Source organism: Giraffa tippelskirchi, chromosome 5 (genome assembly GCF_054371585.1).
Source record: "Giraffa tippelskirchi isolate mGirTip1 chromosome 5, T2T-mGirTip1v1.2.pri, whole genome shotgun sequence".
Classification (NCBI taxonomy): Eukaryota; Metazoa; Chordata; class Mammalia; order Artiodactyla; family Giraffidae; genus Giraffa; species Giraffa tippelskirchi.
Genome location: NC_137279.1, coordinates 154,464,220 through 154,485,809, shown reverse-complemented (window position 1 = coordinate 154,485,809; position 21,590 = coordinate 154,464,220). Strand labels below are relative to the sequence as shown.

At 38.9% G+C, this 21,590-nt stretch overlaps 1 protein-coding gene across 2 annotated transcripts in view; it reads left to right on the top strand.

The window, feature by feature from the left end:
• The window catches only part of PDE4B (phosphodiesterase 4B), a 653,160-nt gene that overhangs the window by 358,781 nt on the left and 272,789 nt on the right, over positions 1 to 21,590 (top strand). The window lies entirely within an intron of this gene.

Here is a 21,590-nt window from a genome sequence, read left to right as displayed (position 1 = left end):
TCATGTGAAATGCCAGGCTGGTTGAAGCACAAGCTGGAATCAAGATTGCCAGGAGAAATATCAATAACCTCAGCTATGCAGATGACACCACGCTTATGGCAGAAAGTGAAGAAGAATTAAAGAGCCTCTTGATGAAAGTGAAAGAGGAGAGTGAAAAAGTTGGCTTAAAGCTCAACACTCAGAAAACTAAGATCATGGCATCTGGTCCCATCACTTCATGGGAAATAGATGGGGAAACAATGGAAACAGTGGCTGACTTTATTTTTTTGGGCTCCAAAATCACTGCAGATGGTGATTGCAGCCATGAAATTAAAAGACGCTTACTCCTTGAAAGGAAAGTTATGACCAACCTAGACAGCATATTAAAAAGCAGAGACATTACTTTACCAACAAAGGTCTGTGTAGTCAAAGCTATGGTTTTTCCAGTAGTCATGTGTGGATGTGAGAGTTGGACTATAAAGAAAGCTGAGCGCCAAAGAATTGATGCTTTTGAACTGTGGTGTTGGAGAAGACTCCCGAGAGTCCCTTGGACTGCAAGGAGATCCAACCAGTCCATCCTAAAGGAAACCAGTCCTGAATGTTCATTGGAAGGACTGATGTTGAAGCTGAAACTCCAATACTTTGGCCACCTGATGCAAACAGCCGACTCATTAGAAAAGATCCTCATGCTGTGGAAGATTGAAGGCAGGAGAAGGGAAAGATAGAGGATGAGATGGTTGGATGGCATCACCAACTTGATGGACATGAGTTTGAGCAAGCTCTGGGAGATGGTAAAGGACAGGGAAGCCTGGCATGCTGCAGTCCATGGGGTTGCAGAGTCATACATGACTGAATGACTGAACAATAACAAAAAAAGATGTCAAAGTTCTCACACCCAGGGCCAGTGAATGCACCTTACCTGGAAATGGGATCTTTGCAGATGATAAGTTAACGATCATTAGAGTAGATCCTAATCCAATATAAACGTGTCCTTATGAAAAGGGAGAATTTAGGCAGAGACAGATGCAGACAGAGATGACTCCATGAAGACACGGTGTAAATGCCATCTATAAGCCAAAGAGCACCTGAGACTACCAGAAGCTAGGGGAAAGGCATGGAATTGATTCTCCCACATAGCACTCAGAAGAATTCACCCTGCTGACACCATGAGTTTGGAATTCTAGTTGCCAGGATGTTGAGACAGTAAATTTCCATGTTTAAACCGCACAGATCTATGGCTAAGAGCCATTGTACTCTTCTCCAGTCTCCTAGAGAAATTTACTGTACTTCCTTCCCGTGCCCTGGAAGTGATGGAAAGAGTTATAGTAAAGACTCCCTGTGTTTTATGTAAACATCATAGATCTCTGACCTTCTGTCTTTTCATCACACCTGCCTGAAAATTTCAGGTCTGATAGTCTAAGCTAGTGATCATAGCTTGAATTCAGCACACAAGTGGGTTTTATTTGCCCGCACAGTGATTGATTAAAGTAAAAAAAAAAATAATCATAACGCTTAGTTGCAAAGATGTAAAAATTGCAAGATTTCACATTAAGATTTGAATTTCTGGCACAGTAGGCTGGCATTCCCATACAGTAATGAGGAGCTATTTCCAGCTTGTTTCCAATGAGTGGTGATCACTTTTGAAGGGTTCACTTTCCACTTCCACTGCCTCCATCCTTCCGTCTTCTTCCTGCATCAGGCCCAGTGCTGGCTTCTCTCATGGATACTATCTCCATGGGTCCTACAGGCATTTGAGTTTGTGGCCTCATATCATTATGAGAACTATTTGTTTGCTTACTAATTCCTCTGGGAGTCTAGAACTTAATTTAAGTCATTTTAGATGCTGGGAAAGATTGAAAGCAAAAGGAGAAGAAGGCAGCAGAGGATGAGATGGTTAGATAGCATCACTGACTCAATGGATATGAATTTGAGCAAACTGTAGGAGATGGTGAAAGACTGGGAAGCCTGGAGTGCTGCAGTCCACTGGGTCACACAGACTTGGATGGAACTTGGCAACTAAGCAACAGTAGCAACATTATATGTCTATGTAGATGTATACCCTGTAATGAGTATGTCTATGCCCCAATAGTGGAATATATATGGTGGAAATTAAGCAAATATTTATTTAAAGTCTAGTTTGTCCACTATCTCAAAATCAATCCTTTAAGTACCATGAGGTCTCTAAAGTTAGATAAAAGAGTGGTGCTGCCTCAGAGGTTACAGTCTGCCCCGAAGAAGTAAGGTGTTGAATCGTCCATGTAAGAGAGTCAAGAAAAAAATGAAAAGTGTAAAGACAAATGCAGACGAAATTAAACAAATGTAGACAAAGTTAAACACAAGTTCAGAGAAAGGAAAGCACCCTTCTGGCTGGAACCACCAAGTGGAACCATCAGGAAAATTTTGTAGTGGCAGTGGGGGGTATTTTAACTGGGACTTGGAGAGTGTAGAATTTGGCCAAACATGAAGAAAACTGAGCATTTGTGTGGGCAAGTATGCGATAATTTGAGAAATAATAAATAGTTCAATTTGCCTGAGCTGAGGGAAGTTATGGAGAATAAGATAGACAGGATTACTTGGAGCCATCTATTCATAATAGGAATGTCAGGCCTAAGGTTAGGCAGCGGTGAGTTATGAGTCTCTTAAAGGAACTCTGTTTATTCTTTGGCTAAGAGTCAGTTCAGTTCAGTTCAGTCGCTCAGTTGTGTCCGACTCTTTGCGACCCCATGAATTGCAGCACGCCAGGCCTCTCTGTCCATCACCAACTCCCGGAGTCCACCCAAACCCATGTACATCGAGTCGGTGATGCCATCCAACCATATCATCCTCTGTCGTCCCCTTCTCCTCCCACCCCCAATCCTACCCAGCATTAGGGTCTTTTCCAATGAGTCAACCCTTCGCATGAGGTGCCCAAAGTATTGGAGTTTCAGCTTCAACATTAGACCTTCCAATGAACACCCAGGATTGATCTCTTTTAGGATGGATTGATTGGATCTCCTTGCAGTCCAAGGGACTCTCAAGAGTCTTCTCCAACACCACAGTTCAAAAGCATCAATTCTTTGGCGCTCAGCTTTCTTCACCGTCCAACTCTCACATCCATACATGACCACTGGAAAAACCATAGCCTTGACTAGACGGACTTTTGTTGGCAAAGTAATGTCTCTGCTTTTAAATATGCTATCTAGGTTGGTCATAACCTTCCTTCCAAGGAGTAAGCGTCTTTTAATTTCATGGCTGCAATCACCATCTGCAGTGATTTTGGAGCCCAAAAAAATAAAGTCTGACACTGTTTCCACTGTTTCCCCATCTATTTGCCATGAAGTGATGGGACCAGATGCCATGATCTTAGTTTTCTGAACGTTGAGCTTTAAGCCAACTTTTTCACTCTCCTCTTTCACCTTCATCAAGAGGCTCTTTAGTTCTTCTTCACTTTCTGCCATAAGGGTGGTGTCATCCGCATATCTGAGGTTATTGATATTTCTCCCGGCAATCTTGATTCCAGCTTGTGTTTCTTCCAGCCCAGCGTTTCTCATGATGTACTCTGCATATAAGTTAAATAAGCAGGGTGACAATATACAGCCTTGACGTACTCCTTTTCCTATTTGGAACCAGTCTGTTGTTCCATGTCCAGTTCTGACTGTTGCTTCCTGACCTGCATACAGGTTTCTCAAGAGACAGGTCAGATGGTCTGGTATTCCCATCTCTTTCAGAATTTTCCAAAGTTTATTGTGATCCACAGTGTCAAAGGCTTTGGCATAGTCAATAAAGCAGAAATAGATGTTTTTCTGGAACTCTCTTGCTTTTTCGATGATCCAGCGGATATTGGCAATTTGATCTCTGGTTCCTCTGCCTTTTCTAAAACCAGCTTGAACATCTGGAAGTTCACAGTTCACGTATTGCTGAAGCCTGGCTTGGAGAATTTTGAGCATTACTTTACTAGCATGTGAGATGAGTCCAATTGTGCGGTAGTTTGAGCATTCTTTGGCATTGCCTTTCTTTGGGATTGGAACGAAGACTGACCTCTTCCAGTCCTGTGACCACTGCTGAGTTTTCCAAATTTGCTGGCATTTCTAGTGCAGCACTTTCACAGTATCACCTTTGAGGATTTGAAATAGCTCAACTGAAATTCCATCACCTCCACTAGCTTTGTTCGTAGTGATGCTTTCTAAGGCCCACTTGACTTCACATTCCAGGATGTCTGGCTCTAGGTGAGTGATCACACCATCGTGATTATCCGGGTCGTGAAGATCTTTTTTGTACAGTTCTTCTGTGTATTCTTGCCACCTCTTCTTAATATCTTCTGCTTCTGTTAGGTCCATACCATTTCTGTCCTTTATCGAGCCTATCTTTGCATGAAATGTTCCTTTAGTATCTCTAATTCTTGGCTAAGAATAGGCAAGAATAACTAAGATTTAGACAAGAAGGCTGTGCCTTAACCTCTGTTGCTGAAGAAGAAAACTAGCCATTTAACGTTTGCATCTAGTAGATGCATGGTGGAAAATTTCCCTTCATTTATTTATTCTTTTGTTAGGAGCGGTTTTCAGGGAATGAGTCCGACACAGTTCCTGGTAGGTAGCCCTAAAGAAGTAATGCTGCATTATTTCTGCTGCAAGTTCACCTTCCCAGATTTCTCACATGAATGTGTTAGTGTGCCTCACTTTCCCAGAAGCATTCTCAGTGACTTACCGAGTTTCACAGCTGTTCATTGAGAGAGCTCATCTGTCATTTTGAAACTTGAGTTACATTCTTCCCTCTGACCTTTTCCTATCTCTTTTCCACCCACCCAGTGTTCCCCACTCTCCCTCCTAGCTCTTTCTGTTCCTTCCTTCCCTTCCTTTCTTTGTTCCCCAGTCTTTCTCCCCTTCCTCTTCCCATCCTCTCTTCCTCCTTTCTCCCTTCCTGATTCTTCTGTGCCTTTATAACATAATGCAGAGGTTAAGAAGAATAACTTTGAAATCACATGGCCTGTGTTATAATCCTAGAGCACATACTGACTGGTTGTGAAACCCTGAGATAGCTGTTTAGCTTCTTCAAACCTCAATTTTCTCATCTGCAAGATGGGTAATAATAATATTCACCTCATAGAGATCTTGACAATATTTATTCATTAATATATGCAAAGCACTTAGAACAGAGCATGGCACATGTTAAGTACACAATGTTAGCTAGTATTAACTCAGTGTTAGCTTGTTATTGTTCTCATTGGAGATGGGCTCTTTCTAAAATATGGAAAGAAATTATGCTATTTATCATTTAATTTTAGACCTAAAAGATTTATTTTGATATCTAAAAAAATTATGAAATGACATGTAGAGTCTATAACCAAGGTTCAGATAATGAAAACCATGGATTATTGGAGGCTGACTGATAAATAGGTTAATTTTACAAATATAACCAATATTAGATCACTTTTAGGAGAATATAGCTGTATTGTAAATACCTTCTTCTAGTCTCTTGAGAAAGAGAAACTTTTCTGTGATATGACATATTTTATATATAAGGCCTGAGGGCTCTTGGGTTTCTTTGGGATTTTTCAAGAGCCATATGATTTGACCATTTATCCAATTTCTCTTTTCTTTTTCTTTATGGGAATAGCCAGCCTATCATACCTTGACATTTGAAAAGGTCAGTATATTTTCCACATGCTAGTAAGCATGTTCTACTTAAAATATGTGGAACAATGAAGTTCTGAGACATCTTTGTTAGGACAGTGACTTTTAGCAAAAGAAAAATATCACAACTTAAGCTTGTTCTAGTAAGTGTGATTTCAACAGGTATAATAATTGAAATCCTAATAGATTTGACAAGAAAGTATACGAATGTAACAATCTTGACACGATTTTGAAGGCTTTCCCTCTAGAGTACCTTTGTATAGCTGTGTGCCTTGCTTCCTGAAATATTTATGTTCATCAACCTTTTCAGATTTTGATTTTTCAAGTGAAGTGTGGAATATGAGTGGGAGTGGAGCCTTCCTTCCTTCCTTCCATTCTTCCTCCCTTCCTCCCTCCCATTTCTTCTTTCCATCTTGTATTGATTTTTCTTTTTCAAAAGCTCTAGTATCATTCTATTTCTTTTAAATTTGTAAAGTGAAGTGAAAGTCACTAATTTGTGTCCAACTCTTTGCGACCCCATGGACTACAGTTCATGGAATTCTCTAGGCCAGAATACTGGAGTGTGTAACCTTTTCCTTCTCCAGGGGATCTTCCCAACCCAGGGATCAAACCCAGGTCTCCTGCATTGCAGGCGGATTCTTTACCAGTTGAGCCACAAGGGAAGCTCAAGAATACTGGAGTGGATAGCCTAACCCTTCTCCAGCAGATCTTCCCAGCCCAGGAATTGAACCAGGGTCTCCTGCATTGCAAGTGAATTCTTTAACAACTGAGCTATCAGGGAAGTCCAAAACTTGTAAATGTTGCCATTAAATAATTATCGCAGAGATCTTTGCCCTCTGCTTACTGTCAGTTCATCAAATAAAACATTTTAGTTGTATTTATATGTGAAAGTGAAAAGTGAAAGTGTTAGTCACTCAGTTGTGTCCGAATCTTTGCGACCTTATGGACTGTAGCCCACCAGGCTCCTCTGTCCATGGAATTCTCCAGGCAAGAGTACTGGAGTGTGTTGCCATACCCTCCTCCAGGGAATCTTCCTGAACCTAGAGATTGAACCCCTGCCTCCTGCTTGGCAGGCAGATTCTTTATCATCTGAGTGCTCAAGGAAGCACAATCTAATAAATTGTGAGTGCCTTTGTGTGTTAGTTGCTTGGTTGTGTCCGACTCTTTGCAACCCCATGGATTGTAGCCTACCAGGCTGCTCTGTCCATGCGATTCTCCAGGCAAGAATGCTAGAGTGGGTTGCCATTACCTTTCACAGTACCTGGAAGTCACAGGAGCATGTGATCATGAGTGATCCCTTGGCCTGGCTGTGGCTTTGTTACTTAACTTGGACACTTGGATAATGATTCTCACCCTCTCTGTCTACCTTACCAGGTCGTCATATTGTTACAACAATAACAACAACATGACTTCTGCTCAGCTCCTAAACATTTTTAAATGTTTTCTTGTACAAAGTGATGAATGTGAAAGCCCTTTGAAATATAAGATGCAAATCAAATGCAAAGTATTGTTTTCATTAATAAGTTTAAGGCAAACTGTTCTATACAGAAAGAAGTCTGTGTGATGCCATTAAGCATTTAATTTTATTTATCAAATTATGGATTCATCCCATGAGAGGTGATGTGTGAAGCAGCATGTGTGAAACAGGATTAGCATAATACATAAATGTTGTTCCAGGAGAGTTGGGAAGGCATCAGAAATGCCTACTTTTGCCATAACTTGAAATAGAAAAATGATCATGCTTCTTGGTTAGTTCTGAAGAGCTAACAGATTGACAGTCATATGAAAAAGATCTAATTTTAGACTGATGCAGTTTAGATAAAATATATAAATGTTCTGGTGTTAGAACATGTGTACTTGCTTTAAGTTTTATTCAGTTGGACATTTTGTGTACCTATGAGTACAGTGCTCCTATTTCAATGATATTCAAGTAGATGTTAGAATGATGGAATGTATTATTGTTGTAAATAACTTAGGGATCACCTAATCAGTTTATTTATGGGGAAACTGAAAGCTGGAAAGGTGAAGAATTTGCTGTGTCCACATAGCTTTTCAATGTCTGAGCCAGACTCTTTTTATATATTGCCCCCTTACTTTGCCTATAATAATTACAATTATGACTAGTTTAAGCTTCCTGAGGGTGAGTATTTTGGCCCATCCATCCATCCATCTATCTGTCTGTCAAGAATTTATAAACAGTAAAATAAAAACTCATATGTATTAACACTGTGTTAAGTATTGGAGATACAATGGTAAATCAGATGAGGGGACTGATCCCAAGGAGTTTGTAGTCTTAGAGGAAAGAGAAAGGGAGAGAGGTTGAGCGCAAGGAAGAAGAGAGGTTGAGGGTGGGGAAGAATGTCCACAATTGAAATACAATGTAAAAAATGTAGCAAATATCAGAGCTGCAGAACAAGTCAGAGAATGATTTTGAGAAGAGATATTTGAGTTGGGTTGTGAAATATGGTCAATTCCTTACCCAGCAAAATATCTTCAATTTCTTGAATATCTAATTGAATAATCGAGACTTGATAACTTTCTAATATGCCTCTGTTGTTACTAACATCAAATACAAAAAAATAGTTTCAGAGATTGAAGCTTTCCGTGCAGTATTTGCTTATGGACCCTTTTTTTTTTAAATTTTCTTGGCCCATGATAACATTTCTTCATACCAACCCCACCTTATTAATATAACAACTTTAGTTTTCTAAAACTTAAGTTGTTTCAGAAGACTTAGGGCAAAGCAATAAAATGTTTATTTTCAAAACAACCAAAAATTAAAACAAAGAACTGTCCTTATGACTCCCTTTTACAGAAGAATTCCAATGAATACACGTAGAAGGAATGAGAGAAACAGAAAGTCACCATTAAAACATTGCAGTAACAGCTGTAGGCAAGGTCCACCAGTAGACACTAAAACTGTTGTTTAGTTGCTAAGTCCTGTCCACCTCTCTTGTGACCCCATGGACTGTAGCCCACCAGGCGCCTCTGTCCATGGTATTTCTCAGGCAAGAATACTGGAGTGGAATTTCCTCCTCCAGAGAATCTTCCTGATCCAGGGATCAAACCTGATTCTTTTGCACTGGCAGGCAAATTCTTTACTGCACCACCTTGGAAGCCCAAAGGGTGAAGGGTACTCAGCAACTCTCTACTATTTTGCCACTTTCCTGTAAGTTTAAATTTATTTCAAAGTTAAAACTTTAAAGATAATTCTCTCTATACATTGTGGACACTTCTAAGTGATTTGAACTTTGAAGACAGGGTGAAATGTTGAAAGTCATTTCATTAAAGAAAATGTCAAAATACTAAGAAAAGAGGCATTTCTGTAGCATTTTTTTTAGAGTTTAAATAAATTATAAAATTTAATTAAAGTATATGATCTCTTTTATTAAAGTAATCATTTGAGCCTGAGAAATATCAGAATTAGTCATAACTTCTTTAGTGACCTCCCCCCATATTTTGATTTTTACACTGCAAATAGTATATAATACAAAAAAAGAAAGTCTGTGATTTCTCAAGTATATCCAGAAGGTTGATTCTGTAAAAAAAAGAAAAAGACTACAGAAAGACAAATAATATATGATATCACTTATATGTGGACTATAAAATAATTATTCAAATAACTTCTTTACAAAATAGAAATAGACTCACAGACATAGGAAACAAACTTATGGTTACCAAAGGGGAAAGTGATGGAGGGATCAATTTGAAATTTGTGATTAACAGATATATACTACTGTATATAAATAGGTAAACAACAAAGACCTACTGTACAGCACAGGGAACCATATTTAATATCTTGCAATAACCTATAATGGAAAATAATCTGAAAAAAAGAATACATGCATATATATGTATAGATACAAATATAAATATGTATATAATTCATGTATGTGTATATATAATGTGTATACTTATATATGTAAAGCTGAATCATTTTGCTGTGTACCTAAAACACTCTAAATCAACTATAATTCAGTATAAAATTATTAAATAAATAAAAACTATACGCATGGGGAAAAAAAAGCAAAGGATGTAAGACCCCCTTCCTTGTACCCTTTACCAAAGAAAACAGATTTTGTTTCCCTATAGAAAATATTTTGATTTGAGATTATTGGCCGATTGTCACAGTATTGACTTCCTCATGATGAAACTTTCTAATAATATTTGTGTTACTCAACTTGTGTCTTTCTTAGGTTTTTCTTTTTGACCATCAGCTGATGATTTGAACTGAGAGGTTTTCTAACCTATTGAAGTATGAATCTTTAGGTAATTCTGTTTCAGTGTTTAGAATTCCAGATGTCTGTCTATACTTCCAAAACATGTAAAGGTTTATTTGTTTGACCTTAACTGAGCTAACTGAATTTTATTGTACATTGCTTCTAATAATATCATGTGTTTGAAAATTCCACTAGTTTAAAACAGGTAGATTCTGGGCCTAATTACTAAATTTCCATTGCTTGAATTTCTGTGCAATGAAGGTGAAAGGGTTTGTTTCCAAGGAAACAAATGCACTCCATTTTTGTCACATAAAATGTTTTCTGCAAGAAAATTCCATAATCAGTCTCCAGGGAGATACCATGTCATAAGATAGCTCTCACTGGAGATTTCTCCAAAGAAATATTTTATTTTATTTTTGTTCCCTTGAAAATAAGCCTGTATTAGTGTAATTGAGAATGTATTGGATTTCAAAAAAATTAACAACAGAACCATTGTTAACACCTTATTACAGTCATAAAATGTACAGTTCCAGGAGAATGTGATTTTCCTCTGGCCATTAAGTTTCATTTATATTGGAGTCTAAATAGCATGTATTTGAGATGTTCACTTGAGAAGAAACAGCCTCTTCAAAGGATATTTCTCACGCTGAAGGCTGAAGAAGAATTTCACTCTTTATCAATTATTATTCGAGGTTAAAAATGACTGCTTTTTCTTAAGAAAATTGAAAACCATATAAGTAGCCTGATTTCCTATACTCTAATGGTTGAACAACAAGTAAAACTCTGAAGGAAGTAGATTCAGCTCACAAAGGTCCAAGGCTTTGTTCTGACACATCTCTTGTGGTGGTCGTTTGTCCTACCCATGTGAGTACCTGCATTTAGTGACACTGTTATTCATCTTGCAGTGTGGACTTGGTATAGAATAGGCAGCACAAAAATGTTTCATAATGGAATGAAAGAATTAACTAATTATACAGTAAGAAGGCAAATTTTTGAGGGAGACAATAAGATCACTGAGATATTATTCAGGGTGGACATGGCATAATGGTCAAAATTAGAAGCTATAGCCCTGTTCCTTACAAATTCTCAGCAAGTCACTTAAACCTCTCTGTAAATGTGGTAATAAGTATTTATCTCATACAATTGTTAATTAATATGTTTAAAAAATATATTCATTAGAGGAATTTCTTTAAATTATGGGATCTATTCCATGAAGAGGAGTGTAAATTCTTACTTTGTAAAAGAAATAACTGCATAACATGACTTTCTCTTGATTCAGATGAATAACATTTGCTTCTATGGCAAATCTCACATATAGGCCTGCTGAAATGAAATAATTAGAAAATATTGCCTTGTGAGGCTAGCCTGAGAACCTAAAAAATAGAAGTGATTTTTGAAAAATTCTATAAATGATTAGACTTCAGTCAGCCTCACCCTGATGCTAAAAATCCCCCAGATTCTGTTTTCAAAGGTTCAACATGCTGTCTAACTTAATCTACTTAGTCCAGTCCTTTCTATAACTTAGAAATGCAGGTGGTCAATCAAATAAAATAGGAAAATGAATGAGTTTGTGAAATGGGGACAGGTCCTTCATGGTAGATGCAACAGAGCCTCTCTGAAAAGTTGTCTTTTTAGTCACATATTTTATGGAAGAGAGACATAGGTCATAGACAACAGCACATGGGAAATAGCAAATACAACAAAATGTAGCATCAGTAAAACATTTACTCATTTTTCTTTCATTAATTCATATGGCAGATTTTTATTGTCATTTGAGTGTCTGGGACTAGGCTAAAGATGCTTTCAACACACAAGATTTCATTTGGTATCACATGAATTCTGGCAAAGAAATATGACTAACCCCACATAGCTGATGCTATGGGGCACCATCCAGATATCTTTAAGGGCCAAAGCACTCATTCCCCCAGCTGACCCCAAGTGTTAGCAGTTGAAGCTTCTTGCCTGACTCCCTATCAGGAATTGCTGTCAACCAAAGATAGCCACCTTGTCCAGGTCACACTTCCTCCTAAGGGCAGCCTGTATCCAGTGACTGATTGATACGGATTATCAAGATCCAATACCTAGTCCCAACATTACTGAAAGGCCGTCTCAGCTCCAAGGCATCAATAGGCTCAGCTGAGGCCTCTGTTGCAGCATCACAGTTCATCTACTCTGCCCAGGCCTTTATCTCCACTCTTTATTGTGTGATGTTCCCAAAAGCATTGGCCCACAAATCTCCTGCACACAAATCATAAAGACTCAAAATCTATTAGAAATAATCCCCTTTTGGGTCTGTTTAGTCAAAGGTCCCTATACTCAAAGCTATGGTTTTTCCGGTAGTCATGTATGGATGTGAGAGTTGGACCATAAAGAAAGCTGAGTGCCGAAGAATCGGTACTTTTGAACTGTGGTGTTGGAGAAGACTCTTGAGAGTCCTTTGAACCACAGGGAGATTAAACCAGTCAATCCTAAAGGAAATCAATCCTGAATATTCTGAATATTCATTGGAAGGACTGATGCTGATGCTGAAGCTCCAGTACTTTGGCCACCTGATGCAAAGAACTGATCATTAGAAAAAACCCTGATGCTGAGAAAGAGTGAAAGCAGGGGGATAAAGGGGAAACACAGAATGAGATGGTTGATGGCATCACCGACTTGACGGACATGAGTTTGAGTAAGCTCCAGGTGTTGTTGATGGACAAGGAAGTCGGGTGTGCTGCAGTCCCTGGGGTCGCAAAGAGTCGGACACAGCTGAGTAACTGAACTGAACTGAGGTTTGTTTAATTTCTCAGTCCCAGACTGGCAGTATGATGCTTTCTGAATTGGTCTAAAGGGTTGTACAGCACTAATTCTGAGGGCAGAGGGATATTTTGAAATGTTACCATTAGCAGGAAGAGGACAGGAGCTAGTGGACAGATAAAACTTGGTGAAAATATTGCCAACTGGAGGCAAGCATTTACTTCCTTTGTTCTACGGGGATCTTGTTAATAAGTCAGTTCCACTTCATAGATATGCATTTAACTTTATTGTTTTCAATATGTCACCAAAAATTGAATAGTCAAAATGAGGAGCTGTAAACAACATAAAATATTTATGGGAAATCATGGTTTTTTTTTAAAAAAAGAAGCTGTTAGTAATATAGAAAACAGATTCTGAATTTAGAATAGGTATGGATATGAGAAAAAATCAGCATTATATTAAGCAATAGTTATATTGTTTAATATAACAATAAGAAAATGCCTATGAAAATGCAAAATCAAACTTTATGCCACTATTAACCTCTAGTATTTTGTGAATCCCAAATATTTATTAATACCCAAGGAAAGGATGATGATTTAACATTTTGAATTTTTCTGATAATAATAACAAATTAATTCAGTTAAGAAATATTTATTGAGTGCCTGCTATGTGCCACACACTGTCCTGAACAGTAAATGGGAGGCATGGTCCTTGTCATATCATGTTACCTTATTCCAGATGTACATAGACAGCCAATACCTTACCTTATACCAGGGGGCACACAGACAGCCAAGGTCTTACCTTATTCCAGGGGTGCATAGACAGCCAATACCTTACCTTATACCAGGGGTACATAGACAGCCAATAACTTGCCTTATACCAGGAGTAGACAGCCAACATCTTGCCTTATACCATGGGCACACAGACAGCCAATAAGTAAATAAACAAACATGTAAATGATATTAATCTGTGAGCTGACATCTCAATGGTTAAGGGTCAGCCAATAAGTAAATAAACAAACATGTAAATGATGTCAATCTGTGAGCTTACATCTCAGTGGTTAAGGGTCAGCCCCTTCAGCATCTGTGAGAAGGACCTTCAGGCAAAAGACCCATGCAGAACCCTATAAGGGAATGAAGGGAACTTCGAAAGAAGAGCAGGACGGCTGGAGCAGAGCAAGAGATGCGGAGAGTGTAGAGGAGGCTTCAGGGTTAGGTGAGGGCTAGGTTACTGGTGGACCATGAAAGAGAGTTTCAATTTTATTCTTAGTGTGATAATTCATTAGCGTATCTTAAACAACGGAGTAACATGACCTTATTTGTATCTTTATGAGATTGTTCCAACTTGGAGTGGCCCTGAAAAATGTGGGCTTATTCGATAGCCCCTAAAGCATTTGTTAGTGTCACGGGTGAAAGAAGAGATGGTGAGGAAGCAGTCAGTACAGTGAGTGGGGAGATGAGACCCAACCTGTTTCAAATTCCAGCTCTGATCTTCCATACCAGAAGTTATCCTCTGAGTCCCAGTATCCCCCCATATGTGAAAGAATGAAATGACTCATGTGCGGTGCCTGACACAGGGTAGATGTTTCATATTTGTAACAGAGACGAATACAGAGCATAGCACTGAATGAATACTGATTTAACTATGCTGGCTTTTCTCTGATCTTTCTTTTGTTGTGCTAGAAAGACCTAGACATAAACTCTGACCTTTCTTAAAGAGAAAAACAATTGTTTTGTTGGCCTTTTGGCTTCAAAGGGAGTTAGAAGTGAAAGGCTGCTGAGTCTATGAGACTGGAATGTTTCTGTTTTTCTCATTGCCTTGAAATCCTATACCTCCGGCTGAATGTTTTTGTTGTCTCCAGGTCACGCAACCCTAGATAGCAGCCTGGGCTGACACGAGTGAGGTACGCTGTGTGTGCATTTGCATTTAATATTCCTCTTCTTTGCTTTAGAAATGATTCAAGCACTAGGGAAGACCTAAGTTGTCCAACATTTTTAACAGGCTTTTCAGGATTAGGGTAATTCAGATACAACTCAGAAGCAGCAGCAGCAGCAGCATAGAATGAAAATATTATGTTTGGAAAATCTATTCCTCTGAGTGACAATGGGATGCAAGAGTTAATACAATCGGGGTTCTTTGCTTAGAGGGTATGCATCAAAGGCAAGGTGTGCCAGTGAGCCTTCTGATATTGCGGTTTGGTGATTTTTTAAAATTTATTTTATTGACGTATAGTTGATTTACAATGCTGTATTAATTTCTTCTGTAGAGCGAAGTGATTTAATTATTCATGCGCATGTGTGCTAAGTTGCTTTAGTCGTGTCTGACTCTTTGCGACCCCATGGACTGTAGACTGCCAGACTCCTCTGTGGAATTTTCCAGGCAAGAATACTGGAGTGGGTTGCCATTTCCTTCTCCATTGTGATTATAGGGCAACCTTGTCTTTGGCCACTGGACCCTGCAGATTGGCTTGACTGTGTAAAGAAGCCTATTGTCCCTGTCCTCATAGTTTGTTTAGGTCTGGCATTCTTTTGTTGCTTCCTTGCCATGCATGTGGCCCAGGAATCTTAAGCAAGTTTTCCTCTGATCCTGTGTGCATAGAAACCCCAGGAAGCCATCTTTCTCCTGGGGTCTTGCCACCTTCCTGGTGATACTGCTGAAGAACAAAGCTCAGGACTTCTGTCCTCTCAGGAATCTGGCCTCGGGTGGTGAGGAGAGTTGGTAGCTGGGGTTGAGCCCCTCTCTGTGTTCCCATTATCTACTGTCCTAAAAGCATTCTACCTTTCCTCATTTCTCCCTTGAGACAGTGAGCTCAGAGCCTACCTCTTAATTCAATGAATTTAAAGAACAGGGAAAAGGCAGGGAGGGAAAAGCGTAGGTTGTTGTCTCAAATATCATATAGACAAAACTGGAAGAAAAAGACTGTCATGAAAGAATAGAAATCTTTTCTAAGATGAGATAGAGATCCTGATGAATATGTTAAAACCAAAAGAACAGCTTTCTTGTTGTGCCAGAATCATGCTGGCTTTCTACAGAAAACATACTCTGATTCAGCCTGAGAAACAATTGTATCTCCAGTGGAGAGTTACAGAGTTGGCACTGTGGAGTCACTTTGGATAATCCAGTGTCATTATGTGGTAGTTTAAAAACTTCTTTATTTAATAATAGGATGCACAAAGATACAAGTGGTATAGAAAGCAACATATTTCCCAATGGTCCAATGGTCCTTTACCTCATCTCTTCACACTCAAACAACCCTAGTTTCTTTTATTTTTATTATAATTTGATTCTTTTCTTTTTGGTATTTCAGAGCTGGAGAAAACACCTGTTAACAGTATCAGAGACTTCATGCCTTATTTCACATATGTATTTAGGTTCAGCACTCAAAGATGCCATTGTGGTGGAGTGGGCTAAACATGGATCCTAGCCTAAAATTGGAGAAGGAAATGGCAACCCACTCCAGTATTCTTGCCTAGAGAATCCTGTGGACAGAGAAGCCTGGTGGGCTGCTGTCCATAGGGTCGCACAGAGTTGGACACGACTGAAGCGACTTAGCATGCATGCATGCATTGGAGAAGGAAATGGCAACCCACTCCAGTATTCTTGCTTGGATAATCCCAGGGACAGAGGAGCCTGGTGAGGTGCCGTCTATGGGGTTGCACAGAGTCGGACACGACTGAAGCGACTTAGCAGCAGCAGCAGCAACAGCCCTAAGCCCTATGCCCTAAAATACATAGATAGATACATATCTCTTGCTACACTTAACACCCTTGGTTGTCATTAGCAGGTTCCTTATGCTATCTAAGGCTCATAAAATAGGAATTTAAATATCTACTTCATAATTATATTCTGTAAGCTGAAGCTCCAATACTTTGGCTACCTGATGTGAAGAGACAGCTCATTGGAAAAGACCCTGATCCTGGGAAAGATTGAAGGCAAAAGGAGATGGGAGCAGCAGAGGATGAAATGGTTAGATAGTATCACTGACTCAATGGGCATGAATTTAAACAAACTCCAGGAGGTAGTGGAGGACAGAGGAGCCTAGTGTGCTATAGTCCATGGGGTCACAAAGAGTTGAACATGACTTAGTGACTGAGCAACAACAACAAATTTTGTTCTGAGAGTTAAATGAAGTAATATGGTGAAAGGAGGTAAAAAATTTTGTACAATTTCTTCCTTTTTTCCAAAAGTGTTTGTTACATGTGTGCCATGTGCCAAACACTTTGCTTTGTAGCTATACAGATAAAATATAATCAGTTCCCTCCAGAAATATAATATGATAAAGAAGAATGATAAATAGAAAGATACAGTGTGAGGCAGTATCTGCAGATACAGAACCGTGTCACATCATGTATAAGAGAGGTAACTACATAGTCAGTATAAGGAAAAATAATGCTAGAATGTGCTTTCTGAAGGAATTGATACCGAAATTGGGTCTTAGAAGATGAAGAGTTTGATGGTATGAGGAGGATTGGTGAAAAAAACATTCCACTGTATCAATAACAGAACAGGAGAGTAAAGCAGCAAATGCCCAGGCATTGATGTGTGTTGGTAGAAGCAGAGGATCCAGACATATCAGTATGGCTAAGCATACAATTTGAAGCAAAATGTAACTAGAGATGAAAATGGAGAAATAGTTAAAGGCCAGAATACTCTGATAAGAGAATTTTTCAGATGATGAGAAATCACCAAAGGGTCATCAGTACCATCAGATTTTGATTTTAAATAGATAACCACAATGCAGGGCTTCATTGAATCAGCTATAGATGAACATATCAAGACCATAGTCAAAGAAGTTAGTCCAGTAGTCCAATGGAAACAGGGATGAAGACTTGAGCTAGCACAATGGCATTGAGAATAGAGTGTTAAGAATAGAAAATGCTTAGAAATTGATTTGGCTGTTGGGGATATTGCCATAAATATGGAAATCAACGTTGATCCCACCTGAGAAAAATAGAGGTTAAAAATAAGTTTAGGCAAGGAAGAGTTTAGTTTGAATATGTATTACTTAAGGCATCCAGGTGAAGATATGTGATTGAATGTTAGAATTATGAACATGAAGCCCAGAGAAGAGTCTGGGCCAGTAATATAGATGCATTCATTATATTTAATCAATGCAACTTGAGTGACAGTAGTCGTTGAGCTCTTTTGGTCACTTTGAGTTCCCCAGGTAGTCTCATTTAGTAATGAACATACCTGATCTCATGTAGTAGTTGAAATTTCAAATCCACATTTAAAGTCAAAGCTCCTGCTTTACTGTATTGTGAGCAGACAATAGATGGAAGGAAGGAGAAAACTAAGGATCAGAAAGTCTCTCTTGACTGGCACCAGTGTAATCTGGTATTGGGTTATTATGGTTGTTCCAGATGTTTCAAGGTAATTCATTCCCTTTTGAGCACTTCCATGGATGCATTGGAGAGTTGTGTACTGAGCTATGCTGACTACACACACCAGCAGTTTGTCTCCTTTGATTGATTACTTATCTCTCCTCCCCATCCTCACCCCTGCACTTTCAGTTTGTGAAGATACATTAGTACAACTCTAACCTAAGATGTGCTTTCCACTTTCAGTTCTGCTCAGGTACTATAGAACTTCACTTTAGAACATGGTACTAGTTGACATCTGTTGTCTTGGGACCTCAATCAAAATGCAAGTAGATTGAATCCCACTTTCAGATCCTGTTTCAGAGGTGTGTGTGAATTGTTTCAATAGAAGTTATAACTGAAATGTTTAGACTCCCACCTCCCCTAGGAAAATGCTCATGAGTAAAGACAAGCGAATAGGAACAGATTGCTAGTGGAAACCTTCATTCAGAAAGTGAGCTGAGGCAGACAAGGAGAGAGACAGAAACAATAGTCATCAAGGTAAGAGAACCAGGAGAGGAAGGAATCACAGAAATTGTAGATTGGGTTTCAAGAAGGAGGGCATAGTCAGCATATCAGATATGTGTGAATAGATAAGAACTAGAATAAGAAAGTGTTAGATTTAGCAATTAGGAGATCAGTCATTACCAAATCAAGCAAATACAGTAAAATAAGGGGAAGGGGTAAAGCCTTTTGAGAAGTCTAGATGAAAGAGGAGAGATCTTAGATGTTAGAGGGAATGTGGGATTAAGGATTTTGGAATGAGAGATTTAAGCAGGCACATGGGCTGAGGCAAAACAGGCATTAGTGAGGGATGATTTGAAGATACAGGAAAGAGAGAAGATAACTGCTGGTAAACGGTTAAACCTGATTACTTCTTTATGTGCATTTTCATCACCTCATGGGGTGTAGGAAAGAAAGAGATCAAGGACAGCTATAGCACTGACAATATTGGCAGTTTTACTAATACTCAGCACTAGCAAGTATCTGTTGAATTTAATTGATTAAAGAGAAATCATCAGGTACTTCCAGCAGACTTGTCATTTATTTACATGTATATAAAATCTTAGACTCTGATACTAAATCCAAATTACCAGACCAGGCTTACTTTTCTCAGGTAAATTCCCTCTTAGGACCTTTACTTTATTTTATTGCTAACCCCCAAGTTAGAATCTTCCCAGTGCATAGTAATATGTTATAATAACTTGTAAAAAAAGAAGTTATTTATAAAACAGAAACAGAATCACAAACTTACAAAACAAACTTATGATTCCACAGAGGAAAGGTTGGAGGGGAGGGATAAATTGGGAGTTTGGGACTGACATATACACACTACTAAATTTAAAATGGATAAACAACAAGGACCTACTGTATAGCACAGGGAGCTCTGCTCAATATTCTATAAGAACCTAAATTGGAAAAGAATTTGAAAAAGAATATATACATGTATATGTATAACCGAATCACTCTGCTGTACACCTGAAACAAACACAGCATTGTTAATCAACTATCAGTTCAGTCCAGTCTTTCAGTCATATCGAACTCTTTGCAACCCTGTGGACTGCAGCAAGCCAGGCTTCCCTGTCCATCACCAACTCCTGGAATTTGCTCAAACTCATGTCCATTGCCTTGGTGATGCCATCCAAGCATCTCATCCTCTATCATCCCCTTCTGCTCCTGCCTTCAATTTTTCCCAGCATCAGGGTCTTTTCCATTGAGTCGGTTCTTCATATCAGGTGGCCAAAGTATTGGAGTTTCAGCTTTAGCATCAGTCCTTCCAATGAATATTCAGGACTCATTTCCTTTAGGATGGACTGGGTGGATCTCCTTGCAGTCCAAGTGACTCTCAAGAATCTTCTCCAACACCACAGCTCAAAAGCATCAATTCTTCAGCACTCAACTTTCTTTATAGTTCAACTCTCACATCCATACATGACTATAAAATATAGCTTTGACTAGATGGACCTTTGTTATTAAAGTAATGTCTCTGCTTTTTAATATACTGTCTAGGTTGGTAATAGTTTTTCTTCCAAGGAGCAAGCATCTTTTAATTTCATTGCTGCAAACACCATCAGCAGTGATTTTGGAGCCCCCCAAAATAAAGTATCTCACTGTTTCCATTGTTTCCCCATCTATTTGCCATGAAGTGATGGGACCAGATGCCATGATCTTACTTTTCTGAATGTTGAGCTTTACGCCAACTTCTTCACTCTCCTCTTTCACTTTCATCAAGAGGCTCTTTAGTTCTTCACTTTCTGCCATTAGTGTGGTGTCATCTGCATAGCTGAGGTTATTGATGTTTCTCCCAGGATCTTGATTCCAGCTTGTGCTTCCTCTAGCCCAGCACTTCTCGTGATGTATTGTACATATAAGTTAAATAAGCAAGGTGACAATAAACAGCCTTCATGTACTCCTTTCCCAATTTGGAACCAATCTGTTGTTCCATGTGCAGTTCTAACTGTTGCTTCTTGACCTACATACACATTTCTCAGGAGGCAGGTCAGGTGGTCTGGTATTCCCATCTCTTTCAGGATTTTCCAAAGTTTATTGTGATCCACGGTGTCAAAGGCTTAGTCAATAAAGCAGAAATAGATGTTTTTCTAGAACTCTCTCACTTTTTCGATGATCCAATGGATGTTGGCAATTTGATCTCTTGTTCCTCTGCCTTTTCTAAATCCTTGTTCTAAACTTCAAAATCTGGGAGTTTACGGTTCATGTACTGTTAAGTCTGGCTTGGAGAATTTTGAGCATTACTTTGATAGTGTGTGAGATGAGTGCAATTGTGTGGTAGTTTGAGCATTCTTTGGCATTGCCTTTCTTTGGGATTGGAATGAAAACTGACCTTTTCCGTCCTAGGGCCACTGCTGAGTTTTCCATATTTGCTGGCATATTGAGTGCAACACTTTCACAGCATCATCTTTTAGGATTTGAAATAGCTCAACTGGAATTCCATCACCTCTACTAACTTTGTTCATAGCGATGCTTCCTGAGGCCCACTTGACTTCGCATTCCAGAATGTCTGACTCTAGGTGAGTAATCACACTATTGTGATTATCTGGGTCATGAAGATCTTTTGTGTATAGTTCTTCTCTGTATTCTTGCCACCTCTTCTTAATATCTTCTGCTTCTGTTAGGTCCATACTGTTTCTGTCCTTTATTGTGTCCATCTTTGTATGAAATATTCCCTTGGTATCTCTCATTATCTTGAAGAGATCTCTAGTCTTTCCCATTCTATTATTTTCCTCTATTTCTTTGCATTGGTTACTGAGGAAGGCTTTCTTATCTCTCCTTGGTCTTCTTTGGAACTCTGCATTCAATGGCTATATCTTTCCTTTTCTCCTTTGCCTTTTGCTTCTTTTCTTTTCACAGCTATTTGTGGCCTCTTTAGACAGCCATTTTGCCTTTTTGCATTTCTTTTTCTTGGGGTGATCTTGATCACTGCCTCCTGTACAATTTCACAAACCTCCATCCATAGTTCTTCAGGGACTCTATCAGGTCTAATCCCTTGAATCTATTTGTCACTTCCACTTCCTTAATTGTAAGGGATTTGATTTAGGTTGTACCTGAATGGTCTAGTGGTTTTCCCTTCTTTCTTCAATTTAAGCCTGAATTTGGCAATAAGGAGTTCATGATCTGAGCCATAGTCAGCTCCCAGTCTTGTTTGTGCTGACTGTATATATAGA